General features: G+C 39.8%; 1 protein-coding gene across 1 annotated transcript in view; it reads left to right on the forward strand.

The window, feature by feature from the left end:
• RCOR1 (REST corepressor 1) overlaps window positions 1-18,970 on the forward strand; it is a 118,598-nt gene that overhangs the window by 1,310 nt on the left and 98,318 nt on the right. The gene's annotated exons all lie outside the window — the stretch shown is intronic.

Here is an 18,970-nt window from a genome sequence, read left to right on the forward strand (position 1 = left end):
GCTGCTCTTCTGTGTGGAAGCAGATTTAAAGTACCAGAAAAATCCAATCAGACAAAGGAATTCGTCAGTGAGATTCTAGCCTGTCTCCGTATAAGATTATCTTTAAAAGATTGTTGGCATGGAAGATGTTTGAAAGGACGTGGGTTTTCTTTCAGAAATAAAACTCAAAAGAGAACCTTGTGGAACTGGAGTTAACAGTCCTCCTGGTTGGAGGGCTTTAGAACTGAAGGTTCTCTATGTAGGTTATACCACGAGTTTGAGAAGATAAATGCATAGATGCTTTTCCTTGGAAACAAGACTGCAGAAAATTGCAAGGATCTAGCCCTTGAAAAAGGCGATTGCTCTTAAGCTGTTATTTAGGTATGAAACTCTGGGTGTTGGAAGTGAAAATACATAGGGATCCCTGAGTGAGCTCTTGGGCATTCTGGAAATAAATGACCTTTCCCGTATTTGCCTTCTACATTTTAGTCTGTTGATGATTTAAATCTCTTAAAGTATATGTAGTCTACCGCCCAGGTTTGTATTCCTTTTAACTTATGTTAGTCTTTTTGATAGTTTCCCCTTCCCCCGCGTCTTCCTTTTTTGGTAGTCACTTCTCATTTATAAGAGTGACAGGATGGAACTCCGAGACAAGGCTTTTTCTCTTCTGTGCATGCCTTCTCCATTCCATGGTTGGCCACCAGGGGAAGCATACTGTTTTTTGGTTACAGTTGACCCTATCTTCATTTTGTAGGTCAAGTCCATCTTTGTTTTAATACACAGAACATAAAGCAAAGCTTGTCACCAAGTTTCCCCCACATATTTAAAAAAATCAACTTGTATATTTTAGTTTTAGTAAGTTGGTCAGTTTTTTGGTATATTTTGTTTATATTCGTTTTGAAAGCTTTATTTAAATATGTTGGATGTGACTAAAGAAAAGGGCATATTTGATGGCAACAGCAAGAATTAGAATTCTGACATTCTTCTAAATATTGATGTCTAGCTCAGCATTGTTAGGAATGAGCCTGATTTCTTTGGAGTTGTTCTCTTTGAAACAGCACATGTAATAGGATCATATTTTGAGCTGTCCTTGCAGTTTCGATGGAATAGATGCAAGCATAAATTTGCTAGAGACCAGCCATTCTAAAAAGTAAAACACTGTAAATGTTTTGCTGCATGGTCTTGCTGCCAGTTGATTGGGTCTTGGCATTAACATTTCGTATTTTGTGTTTGTTTTAATCTGGAAAGGAATCCAACTGGTATGAAATAATTTGAAACCCTGTTTTGCCAATCTGAGCAGTGGGATGAATTCCTAGGTATGGCTGGAAATTGTAGGACTTTACTGTTTCCTACTGATTTATTTTTTTAGGTGTGTTCTCATTTAACTTAAAATCTAAGAAAAAAAAAAAAAAAAACCTAAGGGACGGGGCTTCCCTGGTGGCGCAGTGGTTAAGAATCCGCCTGCCAATGCAGGGGACATGGGTTCAAGCCCTGGTCCGGGAAGATCCCACATGCTGTGGAGCAGCTAAGCCCGTGCACCGCAACTACTGAGCCTGTGCTCTAGAGCCTGTGAGCCACAACTACTGAAGCCCTCGCGCCTAGAGCCCGTGCTCTGCAACAAGAGAAGCCACTGCAATGAGAAGCCGGTGCACTGCAACGAAGACCCAACGCAGCCCAAAATATAATTAATTAATTAATTGATTTAAAAAAAAATCTAAGGAACGGGGAGACTTCCATTTTGGAATAGAAATGATACAACAATTTTGTTTATTGCCAAAAAATTTTTTTTAGGTCTTTAGACTTAAGACAGTTTCCTTCCATGAGTACAAGTTAGGAATAATATGGAATTGAGATTGTGATTGTTAGTTTTTTTTTTCCCTGCCTGAGTTTTGAATATTTGTTTATTTATTTATTTATTTTTACAAATTTGAACAGACCGGTAAGTGTGAAACTCATCAGGAAACTGATTTTTTAAAAAACTATCTCTGTAAAGATGTATGAGTGGAAGAAGTTGATTTTAATTTTTTTTAAGGTCAGATTTTATTTACCCACAGTATCTCAACTTGACCCTATTTAGCTTTAAAAGCGAATGGTTGAAACTAGATCCACCTGATACTCCCTGTATAGCCCAAAGAAGATTTGTCATCCCTCACAAGTAGTGAGTGAAGTGGATAGAGCACTGCCATCCTAAAATGCTGATTCAGTTCTTATTATCTAACGAAGACCTAAACTGGATCACTGGATCAGAACTTGGTAGTTAAAATAACATCTGTGTTTATAATGATGGAACAAGTTTTATCAGTTAGATTTAAAAACAAGACCAGAATGCAGTTCCATATCTTTACCTTAGTCTTTGTTCTCATGTGGGGTCCAGACCGTCTTTCCATACTCAGTGCCGTAGTGTATGCTGAGTCGTCTTTGGTTTCTTTTATTTATTTTTTATTTTTTAAAAAATTTATTTATTTTTGGCTGTGTTGGGTCTTCGTTGCTGCATGCAGACTTTCTTTAGTTGTGAGTGGGGCTACTCATTGTGGTGGCTTCTCGTTGCGGAGCACAGGCTACATCTAAGCGCACGGGCTTCAGTAGTTGCAGCATGCAGGCTCAGTAGTTGTGGCACACAGGCTTAGTTGCCCCGTGGCATGTGAGATCTTCCTGGACCAGGGCTTGAACCTGCGTCCCCTGCATTGGCAGGCGGATTCTTAACCACTGTGCCTCCAGGGAAGTCCCAGCATGTGTTATTACTGTCAACTTCTGTCTGTGCTGGTTTTCAGTATCACAGTTCACTAATAGTAAAACTAAGACTCTTACAGAAGAGGAAATGTTAATGGTAAATATTTTTGAGGTAATAGCCCTTTAAACATGCACCCTGTATTTGGAACATTGAATCCAGTATATTTAATCAGATTAGAAAATTTGTGGTTGTCATTGGCTCAGCTGTCACTTCAGAGTTGACTTGTATTAATAAAATGTGTTATGCTTTAACGTGGAATAATTTTTCTGAACAGGGTGTCTTGACCTGCTTTTCATTTCTTCTTACTGGTGGTTCTATGTACCTCTTTGAACATATTATTTGCTATACTTTAGTTTCATTGTAAAAATCAATTTTAAAGATACCCCAAAATTCATAAGTTACAGTGAATGCTTTGTGATGTAGATGTACTTTGAGGTAGTGTTCACCCAAATGAGAGGTCAGGGTAATGATAAACCCTGTGAGTGATCACCTTCATGATGTAGTGAAGTAGGAGACACTTAAAACTGGTTGTCGGGAGGCTGAATGCCCTGTCTCTGTGGTTAAGAAGGTGGTTTAAGGTCGAGCTGGTCATTTTATCTCTGGAGCCTCAGTTCCCTCCATTATGAATCAGGGATCTTTCCCTCACTTGTGGCCTGTGATTGTGTCAGTTATAGTCATCTTTTTAATTTCCGGCTTCTTTCAGAAGCAGTATAGAGTAGACTGTGAGAGCTTGGGCTATGAGAATCGTCAAACCCAAGTTCAGATCTTGGCAGTGCCTCTTGACAACTGTGTGTTGCCCCTGGGCAACAAAAATAAAGTTGCAACTTTATTTTTGCTTTCATCTGTGAAGTAGAGGTAGTGGAACTTCTTCCTCAAGAGAAGAAATTAACTGAGCTAATACATGTAAAATGTCCAGCGCAGTGCTTGGCACAGTGAGTGTTAAGTAAACATTGTCTGCTATCTTATTCTAATTATCGTTTGTGGGACTTCAGTTGCCAAGCAGTGGTCCCCGCGTTGCCTGCTTTACTGCAGAGGTAAGACTGAATTATAATGAAGCTGTAGATTTGAATGTGAATCATGCACTGTGATAGTTGAAGAAGATTACTTTTAAGTTACCTGCTGCAATTTAGGTAACTATTCTTTCCTGGAAGAGGGAGAACTAGTCCAATACTTTTATATAGCAGAAAAGTACACTGAGATCCAGAGAGGATAGGTAAACCTGTTCAGATCAAGTTTCTGGATAGTACAAAAGAGACCTTGAATCCATCCCTGGGCCAAAGTGAAGTACACATTAACTGTGTTCTGAGTTAGGGAGTTTTTGCTCTAAACTTTCAAGTTCTTGTCTTTGAGAGTTAATGTTTTCGAGGTGAGGTTCTTCTGCCACAATGTTCCCTTCTGTGGGTGATGAGTGTGATTCAAAGGTTAGCTGGTTGAGGCTGATCAGAGCAGAGTTGTTTTAAAAGCAGTGTTGAAAGTCCTTGGTACTGAAGAAATTTAGGCTTACTCTTAAAAAGCTATTTTCCTTGGTGTTATAAAGTTCTGTGGGGCAATTTAGTTGCAACTAACTTCTTAGTCTTTGGAGATGAAACATTAGAGTCTATCCAAGTTACTGTATTCTCCCCTAGTCTATTTTACTTTTTATATTTTACTCTCTGCTATATAGATTGTTGTAATTAATTTGTAATTTAGCTCTCACTTTCTTCTGAGCCTTTCTTTAGAGGTTCCATGCATAATGTAAAAGTAAGAAATAAGGCTTGTATTGGTTTTTATATTTAAAACAGAACTGGAAATCCCTTTTGTGGAGGGAGTCTCTGTAGCAGCACAGTAAAAGTTTGAATAAGGTAGGAATTGGGGATTGAATGCTGATTCAGTGATTTGGAGTGAGTTAATTCCTACAGCTTTAAATAGCAATTATGGAAAATATTTGTGACCCTAGAAATGATAAGGGGTAATAATTGTAATTTAACAATTCCTTCTGTTTTGTGTTATGGAAATTCTTCTAGTACATATATCTGTCTTCTGGTTGAGCTTTATGTTTTCTGTTGTTGATTTTTAAAAAAAGTATTTAAAAAATAGAATGGTTTAAGGTGACAAAAGGTGTTTTGCTAAAATGTTTGAGACATTTTAAAATAACATTAAAATGTCATTTAAATGAAATGTTGACAGTAAACCCTAAAACTATTTTTTTTCAAATTAGTCAAATTCTTTAAAGATGATGATCTTAGTAAAAATCGCACAGTAGACATAGTTCTTTGAAATTTCTGGATTTTCCCTTCCTTGGAGTAATGAGAGAGAAAATTGTAGTGTCCGCCCAGTCCAGCCTTCCTGTGTTCTAGATGAGGAAAGTAAGGCCTGCGGAGACAAAGTGACTTGTATTTGTCTTTCAGTCATTAAACGTATCTCCAGGTAGACTTGAGGCCAATGAAGCCAAACTTAAAACTCTTAATGTTTTAGAGCATTGTTACTGCATACAATAATTGGGAACGGTAATAAGGGTGCATGATTTTAGAACCAGGAGTAAGAGTTAAATTTCTAAAATTGAAGTGATTAGATAGTGGTTAGATGTTGGAATGTCTTTGCAAATTATCATAAGGTAGGATAGCATTGTAAAGATAGAGTTATTTTAAAAACCCATTCAAATGAAAAAGAATATCTACAGTTACATGCCCACCACTGTGATTAAACACTGTTGATATTAGGGCATATTTGCGTCAGGTGCAGGTAGAGGCTAATTCTTCCACTCCTGCCTTCACTAATTGGAAGTTGATTTTTGTTATCCCTGTGGTAGTTTGCATCCTCTATGAAGCAGATGCCAAGATAGAATTAGCCGTGCAAGAGTGTCACAGGGGTAAATGCCTGTGAAGATAGAGAGGAGAGGAAGAAGGTTAGGTGGCAAAGCCTTCAGAATGGGTGCAGGTGTGACACCTGTGAAGGAAAACAGAAAGAAGGATGATTGATTATTGGACCCGGGAGCCTAAGATTGCAGTGCAGCCAGAGCACAGATTGTTAGAGTGCATTAGGCAGGAAAGGGCCTGCCCTAGAATGCCGGCTGTGTTCAGTCATTGGCCTGGCGTTGGTATGAATGCTGCAGTGGACCCCAAAGGTGCTGGGCAGCTGGGGCTGTCAGCTAATTACACTTCTCTCAGCTCTTTCTCTCTTGAAGGGAGATCTGAGTGGCACGCTCTCAAGGCCGGCAGAATGCCCATGTGTGTTTTTGTACTTCAGTACGTACTTATGTGTGAAAAGCAATATGTTTTGTTCTTGTCAAAGTCTTTTTGTAAATGGAATTATTTGTGCATATTCATTTGCTTTGGTGTTTTCCAAACAAGTACATTGCCACTAACAGGCACAGAAAATTCCTTTCCTTCACCCAATTTTCACTAAGGTGTTAGGTTTATTAACTTTTTGTAGTACTTTTTGTGGTTTATGTTGGCATTTTTCTAAATTACTGGTGAGGTTAAGTGTGCTTTTATTATATGTTTTTTTTGGCTGCTTGGTTTCCTTCTGTGAATATACCTTTTGCTCTTTTTCTGTAGGGTGTTCTTTTTCTTACTGATTTGTGGGAGTTCTTTATATATTTGGATACTGATCCTTTATTAGGGTTACATATGTAGAGTTTTTTGTTTTCTCTCTAGTATGGGGGTTGATTGCGTTTCTTTTCAGGAAGGAATAAAAATATATCCCTGGTTGGATATGTTTCTGCTCAGAGACTGGACTTGGTACATAGCTCCTATAATAATTGTCACTAGGACTCCTGGTTTAAGATGAATGTCACTGAGAATTGACACATCTTTGCTATGTTTCAGCTTTATTCAGTTCATTTGGTGTACTAATTATTAACCGATTGACCTAAATTTCAGTACCAGATGACTTGAAAAGCTCTGATTTAATTTCTGCCCAGCATCTAGTTATAACAGCATACCAGTTAGAGGTTAAAGTTACAGCTTTAGTTTCCACGATGGTCAGTTAGTTTCCTATAACAGGTTAACGTGCTGTGGACTAAAACCAAATTCAGCTGTCTTATGGGTTTGTCACTGATGATAAGCGAGTGGGTGAGTGTGTGCATGGGGAGGTGCAGCTAATAGAAGACCCTTGAAGGAATGATTTGTCAGTGCCAGGTTAGTGTAGTGCTGGCTGTGTGCCAGACTGGTTTGAACACTTTATACCTATTAATGATTTAACACAACGATCAAAACAGTCATATCAGGTAAAGTTGTTATCACCATTTTCCATCTGAGGAAACAGAGGCATGGAGAGGCTGATTGTTATGGTTCAACCTAGTAACTTGCCCAAGGTAACCCATTCTAAGATGCCAGCTGTTGTCGGAAGCACCATTATTTTATATGTCACTAAGAAAGGAAAAACACCAAGATCACATTAAGTGTAAGTTGCTGTCAGATTTCTATCTAGTGTATTTCAGGGAGAGCCAGCCAGAAATCCTCTTTAAGAAAAAACACTTAGGAGCAATACTTTATTGGATCAATTGCTTAGTCATTTCCATGTGGTCCCAGGTATTGTGGAGTTTTATGTTTAGGGTTGCCAGAGCCTGCTTCATGTCCAATTACATTCCCCCTCTTTCTGGAAGTGAAAACACAAATGAAATGGGAGGTATCTGGCTTGGTTGACTGGGGCAAATTGGAATGAATTGCTTTACTCCATGTATGTCAAAATAGTCATTTTCAGAGTGTAAAATACAATTGTTTTTTTTGAGGGGAGCGATTTCTTGCGATTGGATGACATAAGGTTACAATGGACCCTGTTATTTTGGTTACCCTTTAGTTTAACAGTTGAGTATAACTTTTAAATATCTATCCCCCCCATATGTTTTTCTGCAGATTCGCACTGAACTTGAGCTGTGGAATGAATTTAAGAACCAGGTCTTAATAAAGTGTGAAAAGATACACAAATTAAAATATCTAAGAGAGCATTTTAAAAAAAACCCTTGGTTTCACCCATACAGCTATCTGGTTTGTGTTGTTCAACAACTAATTTTCCTCCCTTGCATATTATTCCCATCCTTCCTCCCCCATCAAAAAAACAAAAACCAAACTAACCCTGCCCCGCCTCCCCCAAAATCCCCAAAGTATATATTAGTGAATTGTATTCTATTTTTCAAAGACCAGAGTATACTTAAAGAAAATTGTAAGCTTTATTCTGTTTGTGAAGTTTGCCATGTTTGATTTGATCATAGTGTAAGTTAACTAAGGACTAGTTTTTGTCTGCCCAGAGCCCCAAGGTTTGCCTTGTACATTTACCGAGGGCACTTGGGTGAGTCTCTGCTCCTCAAGTTTGGCCATGGTTATCCTTTTCAGTAGTTTCATCTAGTGACTAAGAAATACTACCTGATGGCCCTATTTATGCCTGAAAAGGTTAATTAAAATTTTGGGCGTTGGTTAAACATTCTGTTCACTTAAACTGTGCTGTTTTACACACATACATACTCTTACGGAAGATTGCAGATCCTGCTTTACTGACATAGAAGCTTCTGGGCTTGGGCTAGTTCTGCTTTCAGACTTAGTGTGGATATAGGGCGATCAGGATGGTAAGAAGAGTAGGGTAAGTACTTGGCTAGTCTGGTCTTACTCGGTTCCATAAAGTCTTGGTGGTGTCATGTGCTTCTGCTTTCTTAGTTTTTTGAGCCACCAATTTGGTTTAAATATCTAAAGGTTTCTCTTCTCATTTGATGTAGCTGAATGTGGTTCTGCATTTAATAACATTTGTGTGCACTGACTGACTTACCTTGAATAGGCATTTTGTAATGGACAGTTGATAATTAAGCACCAAGTTTAGTTAAAAAATGGAAACCCAAGGGAAAAAATGAGCTTTAAAGTTGCATTTAAAAGCTGGTTTTCCCTGTTTTCTGTGCCTTTTTAGTAATGAATTTGTATGAATTAGAGATACACATCTTAGATGCATTCTTAAAAATTTATTTTTATCAAGGTGAATTCATATGACATAAAATTAACCATTTTAATGTGAAGAATTCAGTGGCATTTAGTACATTTACATTGTGTGCACCCACCACCCACACCATCTAGTTCCAAAGTGTTTTCATCATCCCAAGAGAAAACCTCATCTCCCTTAAGCGTCTACTTCCCCTTCCCCCCACCCCACCCCATCACTCATGACAGCACACAGAGGGTGCTGTGAGGCATGGTGTGGCGGGGTCACCTGACCCTGGGGTGGAGGAGGGGCATTGAAGAAACCAGGAAGAAGTTTTAGGTGAAGTGGTCCTTTGAGCCAAGCCTTAAAAATAGGAGTTTTTCTGTGTTTATGATTTTATGATGTTTATTAATTTAAAAATTATATAAGCTGTAAATGTTAAAAAATTATTTTGAAAATGCTAATCTTTCTTAAGAATTTCAATCTAGATTTTCTTTTAAATTGTCTTGAGCTGTGCTGTCCAATAATATAGCCACTAGTGGTCTATAATTTTTTTTTTTTTTTTTGTGGTACGCGGGCCTCTCACTGTTGTGGCCTCTCCCGTTGCGAAGCACAGGCTCCTGACGTGCAGGCTCAGCGGCCATGGCTCACGGGCCCAGCCGTTCGCGGCATGTGGGATCTTCCCAGACCGGGGCACGAACCCGCGTCCCCTGCATCGGCAGGCGGACTCGCAACCACTGCGCCACCAGGGAAGCCCCGATCTATAATTATTTAAATTTAAATTTATTAAAATCAAATAAAATTAAAAATTCAGTTCTGTCACACTAGCTACATTTCAAGTATGTAGCTATTGGCTGCTGTATTGGACGGCGCCGAGTAGGACATTTCCATTATCCCAGAAAGTGCTGTTGGACAGCACTGATCTAGAGGTTCTGATGAAAGCTTTGTTTTTTATAATTAGTTCAGTAGTTTTGCCCCTTTAATCAAGGTGCATGATGAAATGTGCTATTGGAACAGCCGATAAATATTATGATGGCTGTGTACTGAATTCCTCTAGTGGAGTATTTGTTAAAATATTGCCATTAAGGTATTCAAAACAGGCTTCTTGAGAAAGCAAGTAGAAATTGAAAGCTTGGAGAGGTTTGTTTTTTGAGGTGGTTATTTAGTACCTAATTAAACCAAAAAGATGATTAAGATATAAGGCTATATTGAAGATAAATGTAGGACTTAAAAAATCAACAATATGAAGGCTCAGCCTTTTTTTTTTTTTTTTAAAGGGATCTTTATTTTCATTTATTTATTTATGGCTGCGTTGGGTCTTCTTGCTGCACGGGCTTTCTTTCGTCGTGGTGAGCAGGGGCTACTCTTCATTGCGGTACGCGGGCTTCTCATTGTGGTGGCTTCTCTTGTTGCGGAGCAAGGGCTCTAGGCACGCAGGCTTCAGTAGTTGCGGCATGTAGGCTCAGTAGTTGCGGCGTGTGGGCTTCAGTAGTTGTGGCACGAGGGCTCAGTAGTTGTGGCTCTTGGGCTCTATAGTGCAGGCTCAGCAGTTGTGGAGCATGGGCTTAGTTGCTCTGCGGCATGTGGGATCCTTCCGGACCAGGGCTTGAACCTGTGTCCCCTGCATTGGCAGGTGGATTCTTAGCTACTTTGCCACCAGGGAAGCCCTGAAAAGGTTAGGTTTTTAAAACAGCTTTATTGAGGTTTAATTGACATAAACTATACATATTTACACTTACACAGGTGTGCATATATTAGGCTGTTTGAAGTCCCACTGCTTACTGATGCTCTGTTCAGTCTTTTTCTTTCTTTTTGTAAAATAAATTTGTTTATTTTATTTATTTTTGGTTGCGTAGGGTCTTTGTTGCTGCGCACGGGCTTTTCTCTAGTTGCAGCGAGCTGGGGCTGCTCTTCACTGCAGTGTGCAGGCTTCTCATTGTGGTGGCTTCTCTTGTTGCGGAGCACAGGCTCTAGGTGTGCGGGCTTCAGTAGTTGTGGCGCGTGGGCTTAGTTACTCCGCAGCATGTGGGATCTTCCCAGGCCAGGGCTCAAACCCATGTTGCCCGCTGGCAGGCAGATTCTTAACCACTGCACCGCCAGGGAAGCCCCTCTCTTTCATTTTGAATGCTTTCTATTGCTATATCTTTAAGTTTGCCAGTCTTTCTTTTGTAGCATCTAATGTGCTGTTAATACATGTATTTTTTTCATCTTCCAGGTTTCATATCTAGAAGTTTGATTTGGGTCTTTTAAAAATTTTTTCATTTTTTTATTGAAGTATAATTGACTAACAGTGTTGTGATAGTTTCAGGTGTGATTTGGGCTTTTTAAATGTATCTCAGGTCTCCTGAGCATACTCAGCCTTGCCTCAAACTTCTCAAACACTTTGCAGTACAGTTGTAATTGTTTTAATGCCCTGGTCTACTAATTCTCCCATCCATCTCATTTCTGAGTTGGTGTCAACTGATTGATTTTCTTCCTCATTATGGGTTGTCTTTTCCTGTTTCTTTGCTTGTTTGGTAATTTTTGTTTGGATGCCAGACATTATGAATTTTACTTTGGATGCTGGGTATCTTTATATTCCTATAAATATTCTTGCGCTTTGTTCTGGAACATGGTTAAGTTCCTTAGACATGGTTTGTTCATTTCAGATCTTGCTTTTAAGCTTTGTTAGGTGGGATCAGAGCAGCATTTAGTCTAGGGCTAATTATTTCCCACTACTGAGCCAAAACCCTTCTGAGTACTTACTCTACCCAATAGTCCTTTAATTCTGAGGTTTTCCACTCTGGCTGTTGGGAATAGGCACTCTTCTTGGCCCTGTGTGAGCCTCATGGATTATTCTTTTTATTCTTTTGAGTAGTTCTTTATTCGATACCTCAAGTATTTTCTTCAGAGGCATGTGCTGATCAGTACTATGCTGAATACACAAAGAGGAGATCTCTGGAGTTCTCTTTCTGTGCAGCTCTCTCTTTTCTGGTATCCTGCCCTACAAACTCTAGCTGCCCTGGCTTCCTTGGCCTAAGTTTGCCTCCTAAACTTGGGGAGATTGCCTGACTTTCACTGGGTTCTCTCTCCCTGTGCTGCCAGTTGGAAACTCTCTCCAGGCAATAAACCGGGACAGTTGTAGGATTTACTTCGTTCGTTTCCTATCTCTCAGGGATCGTTGTACTCTGTTGCTTGGTGTCCAGTGTCTTGAAGACTGTTGCTTTGTATGTTCGTTTTTAGTTGTTCATAATGACAGGGTAAATCTGGTTCATGTCACCCCACCTTGGCTGGAAGCAGAAGTCTAGATTTTTTAAAAAAGAAAAGTAGAGGAATTGGTTATATTTCCTTTTTTAAAGAAAACATTAGTACACATTTACATATTGTCATTTACCCCTAATCTATTTCGTTTCTTCTTGAAGCTGTTAGGGCTTTTTTTTTTTTTAATTGAAATATAGTTAATGTACAATGTTATGTTAGTTTCAGGTATACTACATAATGATTTGATATTTGCACGCATTATGAAATGATCACCAGGATGAGTCTAGTAACCATCTTTCCCCATACAAAGTTATTACAATATTATTGACCATATTCCTTATGCTGTATATTACATCCCTATGACTGGAGGTTTGTACCTGTTAATCCCTGTCACCTATTTCACCCACCCCCCACCCCATCCCTTCTGGCAACCAGAGTGTACTGCCTGTGTTTTTTTCTAGGAGTTGTATGGTTTCAGGTCTTACATTTAAGTCTTTAATCCATTTTTGAGTTTATTTTTGTATGTGGTGTGAGAAAGTGGTCCAGTTTGATTCTTTTGCATGTAGCTGCATGATTTTTCCAACACCATTTATTGAAGAGGCTGTCTTTTCCCTATTGCATATTCTTGTCTCCTTTGTTGTGGATTAATTGATTGTATAAATGTAGGCTTATTTCTGGGCGCTCTATTCTGTTCCATTTATCTGTGTCCCTGTTTTGGGGCCAGTACCATACTCTTTTGATTACTGTAGCTTTGTAATGTAGTTTGAAATCAGGGAACATCATGTTCCCTGATTTCAAACAACATCATGTTCCCTGATTTCAAACCCTCAGCTTTGTTGTTTCTTCTGCAAATTGCTTTGGCTTGTTGTGGCTTTTAAACTTTTAAGTTTGGGTTTTATGTTCATGGAAGCATTCTGTAAATAGAATAATAATAATGCTTTTAGAAACCAGAATATCAAATTTTATGTTTTCATATAGCCACTGTTCATTTCAGTGTTCATGATAGAGTGCTTAGTCTGCCTACTCATTGAAATCTGATGATTCTAGCCAGAATTTTCCAAAGCAGGATTTTTTTTTTTGAGTTCACTATTCTTTATAAAATATATTATTTAAAAAGTATTTGTTCTAATAAGAACGAATACTTTTTCAGAGAAAAGTATACTTTTCTCTTTGAAAAGTATAATTTAGGAAATATCTCATTCTTGGACTGTCTTAGACTTCCATCTTGCTGAGATGTAGTAAGTATTTGTGTGTGTGTGTTCCTTTTGAAGCACTTCTTACAGAATTTTTATTGTTTCCTAGTCATTTTCAGCTCGATGCCTTTTAGATTTTGAACATCTGGCGCTTTCATATGCCATATATTGATCCTCCTAAACTGAATTAGGGTTTTATATAACTGATGAACTATCATTTTGAGTCCTTGCTGGTGTTCTGCTTGCTTGGCAATGGGTCAGTTTCCATGGCATTGCCATTTTTGTACAGTATTGTTAGTGGAGCAGAGAGGTTGGGGGTGGGCATGCAGGCCCCTCACCCTGCTAAAGCGGGGTAGAAGCTGGAGTAGCTGAGCTTTTATTTAGTTTTGCATTTTAAGTTTCTAGATCATTTTTAAAGTAAGAGTTGTATTGCTGTAAAAAAGTTTTGAAACCACACTTTCTATCTTATTAAGAACAAGTAGCAGTAGCAAAGTGAAAGTGTTGATACCAGTGATTTGAAGTTTAAGTTCTGCAGACTTTAATGCAGTTAAGACAAAGCTAATAATCATTAGGCATTCTATAAGCATGCAACTTTTGCCTCAATTAGACACATTCATTGGTGGACTGTGTTTAATTGTGAAGGAAAAAACCAATTTAAGAACATGTATGAAATTGGAATTATGCCCTGGAAAAAGTAAGATGAGATGTAATTAGGTGTTTTTTAGTTTTAGCTTTTCAGGAACGTAATTCCCCTCTGACACATCTATTGTCTTGCTTTTTTTTACACATTGCACTTTTGTACATACTTTTAGGAACTCGTGTGAGAAAACGATGGACTCCTTTTACTTATGGTGGTCTAAGAACACTAATTTTTCTCTCTGTTACAGGATTTTACACTTATATAGTTTTCCTAAACATTAATGAGTTTGCTTTTTTGCTTATGAATAATTTGAACATGTAGAAAACAATAGAAATATTAATGAGTCCTGTATGTCTGGCAACCAGGTTTAATAATTGTAAGATTTTTTTTTTACTTATTGTATTTTTTAATTTCTGGCTGCGTTGGGTCTTCGTTGCCACGTGCAGGCTTTCTCTAGCTGCAGCGAATGGGGGCTACTCTTTGTTGCGGTGCACGGGCTTCTCATTGCGGTGGCTTCTCTTGTTGCGGAGCACAGGCTCTAGGCGCGCAGGCTTCAGTAGTTGTGGCACGTGGGCTCAGTAGTTGTGGCGCACGGGCTTAGTTGCTCCACAGCATGTGGGATCTTCCTGGACCAGGGCTCGAACCTGTGTCCCCTGCATTGGTAGGCGGATTCTTAACCAGTGGGCCACCAGGGAAGTCCCTATAATTGTAAGATTTTTGTCATCTTTGCTTTAGCCAAAAAAAACTTTTTGAAAACTTTTTTGGCTTTAGCCAAAAAACTTTTTTGGCTAAAGTTTAGTAAATTTGCTTTTCCACATTACAGAAAATGAAGTTGCATATTAGACTTATTTATTGAATACTTACTATATCCAGTAGTCATAAAATGTCTCGTCTGGTGTACGTGAGTGCTGTGTGATAAAGTATGCCTGTGCTCTGACAGCCTGGGGGCATGGTGGGATGAGGTGAGGTGGTTGAAATTGGATGGGAGGGCTTTCCCGAGGTGATCCTTAGGTAGGTCTTGAAGGGCATATGAAGGGAAGCTCTCCAGGCTGAGGGATCCATATGTTTAGATCCTGTGGGTAGAGAGGATGTGACATTTTTGAGGAAGTTTGATATAACTGAGGCTTGGGGAAGCAATCACGAAAGTGGTGGAAGGTGAGACTATAGAGGGAGGCATATGACAGATCACAAGGGCCTTGTGTGCCAAGCTAAGGAGCTTATTTTATTTTTAAATAATAGCTTTACTAAGATACAATTCACGCACCATAAAATTCACTCTCTTTTAAGTGTACAGTTTGGCAGTTTTTAGTATATTCACAGAGTTGTACATCCGTTACCACTGTCTAATTTCGTTTTCATCACCCCCAAAGAAACCCTCTACTCAACTAGCAGTCATCCTCCATTTGGAATTTATTTTAAATGTTGTTTAAATGTTTTTATTTATTTTTTGGCCACGTCGTGTGGCTTGTGGGATCTCAGTTCCCTGACCAGGGTTTGAATCTGGGCCACAGCAGTGAAAGTGCGGAGTCCTAACCGCTAGGCCACCAGGGGACTCCCTATTTTTTTTATTTATTTATTTATTTTTGTACATAATTTTAGGAACTCGTGTGAGAAAACGATGGACTCCTTTTACTTATGGTGGTCTAAGAACACTAATTTTTCTCTCTGTTACAGGATTTTACACTTATATAGTTTTCCTAAACATTAATGAGTTTGCTTTTTTGCTTATGAATAATTTGAACATGTAGAAAACAATAGAAATATTAATGAGTCCTGTATGTCTGGCAACCAGGTTTAATAATTGTAAGATTTTTTTTTTACTTATTGTATTTTTTAATTTCTGGCTGCGTTGGGTCTTCGTTGCTGCACGCAGGCTTTCTCTAGTTGTGGCGAGCAGGGGCTATTCTTCGTTGCAGTGCGCGGGCTTCTCATTGCGGTGGCTTCTCTTGTTGCGGAGCACGGGCCCTAGGCGCATGGGCTTCAGTAGTTGTGGCTTGTGGGCTCTAGACCTCAGGCTCAATAGTTGTGGCACACGGGTTTAGTTGCTCCGTGGCATGTGGGATCTTCCTGGACCAGGGCTCGAACCCGTGTCCCGTGCATTGGCAAGCGGATTCTTAACCACTGCACCCCCAGGGAAGGCGCCTATTATATTTTAATTAAAGTGTAGTTGATTTACAATATTGTGTTAGTTTCAGGTGTACAGCATAGTGATTCAGTATTTTTGCACGTTATACTACATTGTGAGTTGTTACAAGATAATGGTTATAATGCTTTTTGCTCTCAGTAACTCCTTGTTGCTTATCTATTTTATATATAGTATTTTGTATCTGTTAATTCCATACCTCTAATTTTTCCCTCCCCCCTTCCCTCTCCCCTTTGGTAACCATGAGTTTGTTTTCTATATCTGTGAGTCTGTCTCTGTTTTTTTTTTTTTTTGCGGTACGCGGGCCTCTCACTGTTGTGGCCTCTCCCGTTGCGGAGCACAGGCTCCGGACGCGCAGGCTCAGCGGCCATGGCTTACAGGCTCAGCCTCTCCGCGGCATGTGGGATCTTCCCAGACCGGGGCATGAACCCGTGTCCCCTGCATCGGCAGGCGGACTCTCAACCACTGCGCCACCAGGGAAGCCCTCTGTTTTTCATATACATTCATTTGTATTGTTTTTTCGATTCCATATGTAAGTGATATTATAGTGTGTCTTTCTCTGTCTGATTTATTTCACTAAGCATAATATTATCTAGGTCCATCAAGTTGCTGCAAATGGCAGTATTTCATAGTTTATGGCTGAGTAATATTCCTGTGTGTGTGTGTGTGTGTGAGAGAGAGAGAGAGTTTGACATCTTCTTAATCATATTGTCTGTTGATGGGCAGTTGGGTTGCTTCCAAGTGTTGACTATTGTTAATAGTGCTTCTAGGAACACTGGATGCATATATATATATATTTTTTCATGTATCTTTTTGAATCAGTGTTTTCTGTGCTTTTGGAGATATACCCTGGAGTGGAATTGCTGAATCATGTGGTGGTTCTATTTTTAGTTTTTTAAGGACCCTCCATACTGTTTTCCATAGTGGCTGCACCAATTTACATTCCCACCAACAGTGTGCCAGGGTTCCCTTTTCTCTCTACCCTCTCCAGCATTTGTTGTTTGTAGACTTTTTGTTGATCATTCTGACAGTGAGGAGTTACCTTACCTCACTGTGGTTTTGATTTGCATTTCTTTAATAATTAGTGATGTTGAGCATCTTTTCGTGTGCCTGTTGGCCATCTGTATGTCTTCTTTGGAAAAATGTCTATTCAGGTCTTCTGCCCATTTTTTGCTTGGGTTGTTTGGTTTTCTTTGATACTGAGTTGTATGAGATGTTTGTATATTTTGGATATTAACCCCTTGTTGGTCACATCACTTGCAGATATTTTCTCCCATTCTGTAGGTTCTTGTTTCGTTTTTTCAATGGTTCCCTTTGCTCTGCAAAATTAAGTGATTTTTTTTTTTTTTTTTTGCTGTATGCGGGCCTCTCACTGTTGTGACCTCTCCCGTTGCGGAGCACAGGCTCTGGACGCACAGACTCAGCGGCCATGGCTCACGGGCCCAGCCACTCCGCGAAATGTGGGATCTTCCCGGACCGGGGCGCGAACCCGTATCCCCTGCATCAGCAGGCGGACTCTCAACCACTGCACCACCAGGGAAGCCCTAAGTGATTTTTTTTTTTTTTTTTTTTTTTTTTTTTTGCAGTACGCGGGCCTCTCACCGCTGCGGCCCCTCCCGTTGCGGAGCACAGGCCCCGGAAGCCCAGGCTCAGCGGCCACGGCTCACGGGCCCAGCCGCCCCGCGGCACGCGGGATCCTCCCGGACCGGGGCACGAACCCATGTCCCCTGCATCGGCAGGCGAACTCCCAACCACTGAGCCACCAGGGAAGCCCCCTAAGTGATTTTTAATAACCATTTGTCAGTGATTCCCATTGCTGTGCAAAATTAAACGAGCTTTAATAACCGTTTAAGACTTATGTCTCTTAAAAATAACACATTAATGTTTGTGTTACGGAAGCAATAGTGTAATATTTTTGTGAAATACTACCTGCCATACTGACCATGTGTTTTAAAGCTACACTGCCCCACTTAGGAGAGTCATTGCTCTTCATTGAGCAAGGCTGGAGAGTTTTAAGCCACAGAGTGCTGTGAATGTGATTGCAGTTTGGAAAGACCATTGGGTGTGATGAGGAGAGCTTGTGGGAATGAATTAACGAAAGGTAGAGAAGACCACTTATTTATTTAGAAACTTGTAAATGAGCATGTACTATGTGCCAGACACCTTTGTAGGCACTGTGAACAGACTAGACATACCAGCCCTCATGGAGTCAAGTTCTGGTGAGGGGATGCCGTGGGGGTAGGAGGGAAATGAGGTTGTGTTGGAAAGCTCTAAAGCGGTTACAGTAGACAGACTGTAATGATAGATTTAATGTGGTGTACAGGGAGGCGTCAACAGCTCCTAGGATTTTGGCTTAAGTGACTTGGTGATTGGTGGTGCCATCCCCTGAATAGGGGATGTAGCGTTTTGAGGTTGAGATACCTGCACATAATAATTCAGGCAACATTTATGGAGAATTATCATGGACTCTTCTCCCATCTCTCCTCTAAGTTGCGTCCACCTCGTCTGTCTTTCTGTTGTACCTTGTTACTTACTTCTGTCGTAGTACTTCTCTATCTTTAGGTAAGTATTAGCTTCTACGTCTTCGCCACTGCCCATTGAGGGTGGGAACTGCCTATATCATTTTCGTATCCCTGCCTACAGACCATCTCTGCTAGCTTGGAGAATATGATTGCTTCTTACTTGCCTCCACTGCAGCTGTCCTCCTATAAGCCATCATCATCTATAACTTTAATTACTGAGGTTGCCTTCTAGTAAGTCTTCTGCTTCCACATGTTAAAATGTAAGTCAGTATGTTTCTCTACTGCTAAGAACCTCACAGTGGCCCGTGTTTCATTTAGGGTAAAAGTGAAAGACTTCACAACGGCCTTACAAGACCTACTTAGTCTAGTTCTTGTATTACTTTTATGACTTTTATCTCCTTTCCTTCTTACAAATCTTTGCATAAGTGTTACCTTCTCAATGAGGCCTGTCTTGACCTACCTACCTATCCATCTGTAAGTATGTTATCCCTAAAATACAGACAGTCTAGTGTCATACTGTATTCTTTCAACTATGTGATATTCTGGAAAAAGCAAAACTACATAGACAGTAAAAAGATCAGTGGTTGCCAGAGGTTAGAGGAGGAGGAGGAATGATTAGGCAGAACACAGAGGATTTTT

Source organism: Globicephala melas, chromosome 2 (genome assembly GCF_963455315.2).
Source record: "Globicephala melas chromosome 2, mGloMel1.2, whole genome shotgun sequence".
Classification (NCBI taxonomy): Eukaryota; Metazoa; Chordata; class Mammalia; order Artiodactyla; family Delphinidae; genus Globicephala; species Globicephala melas.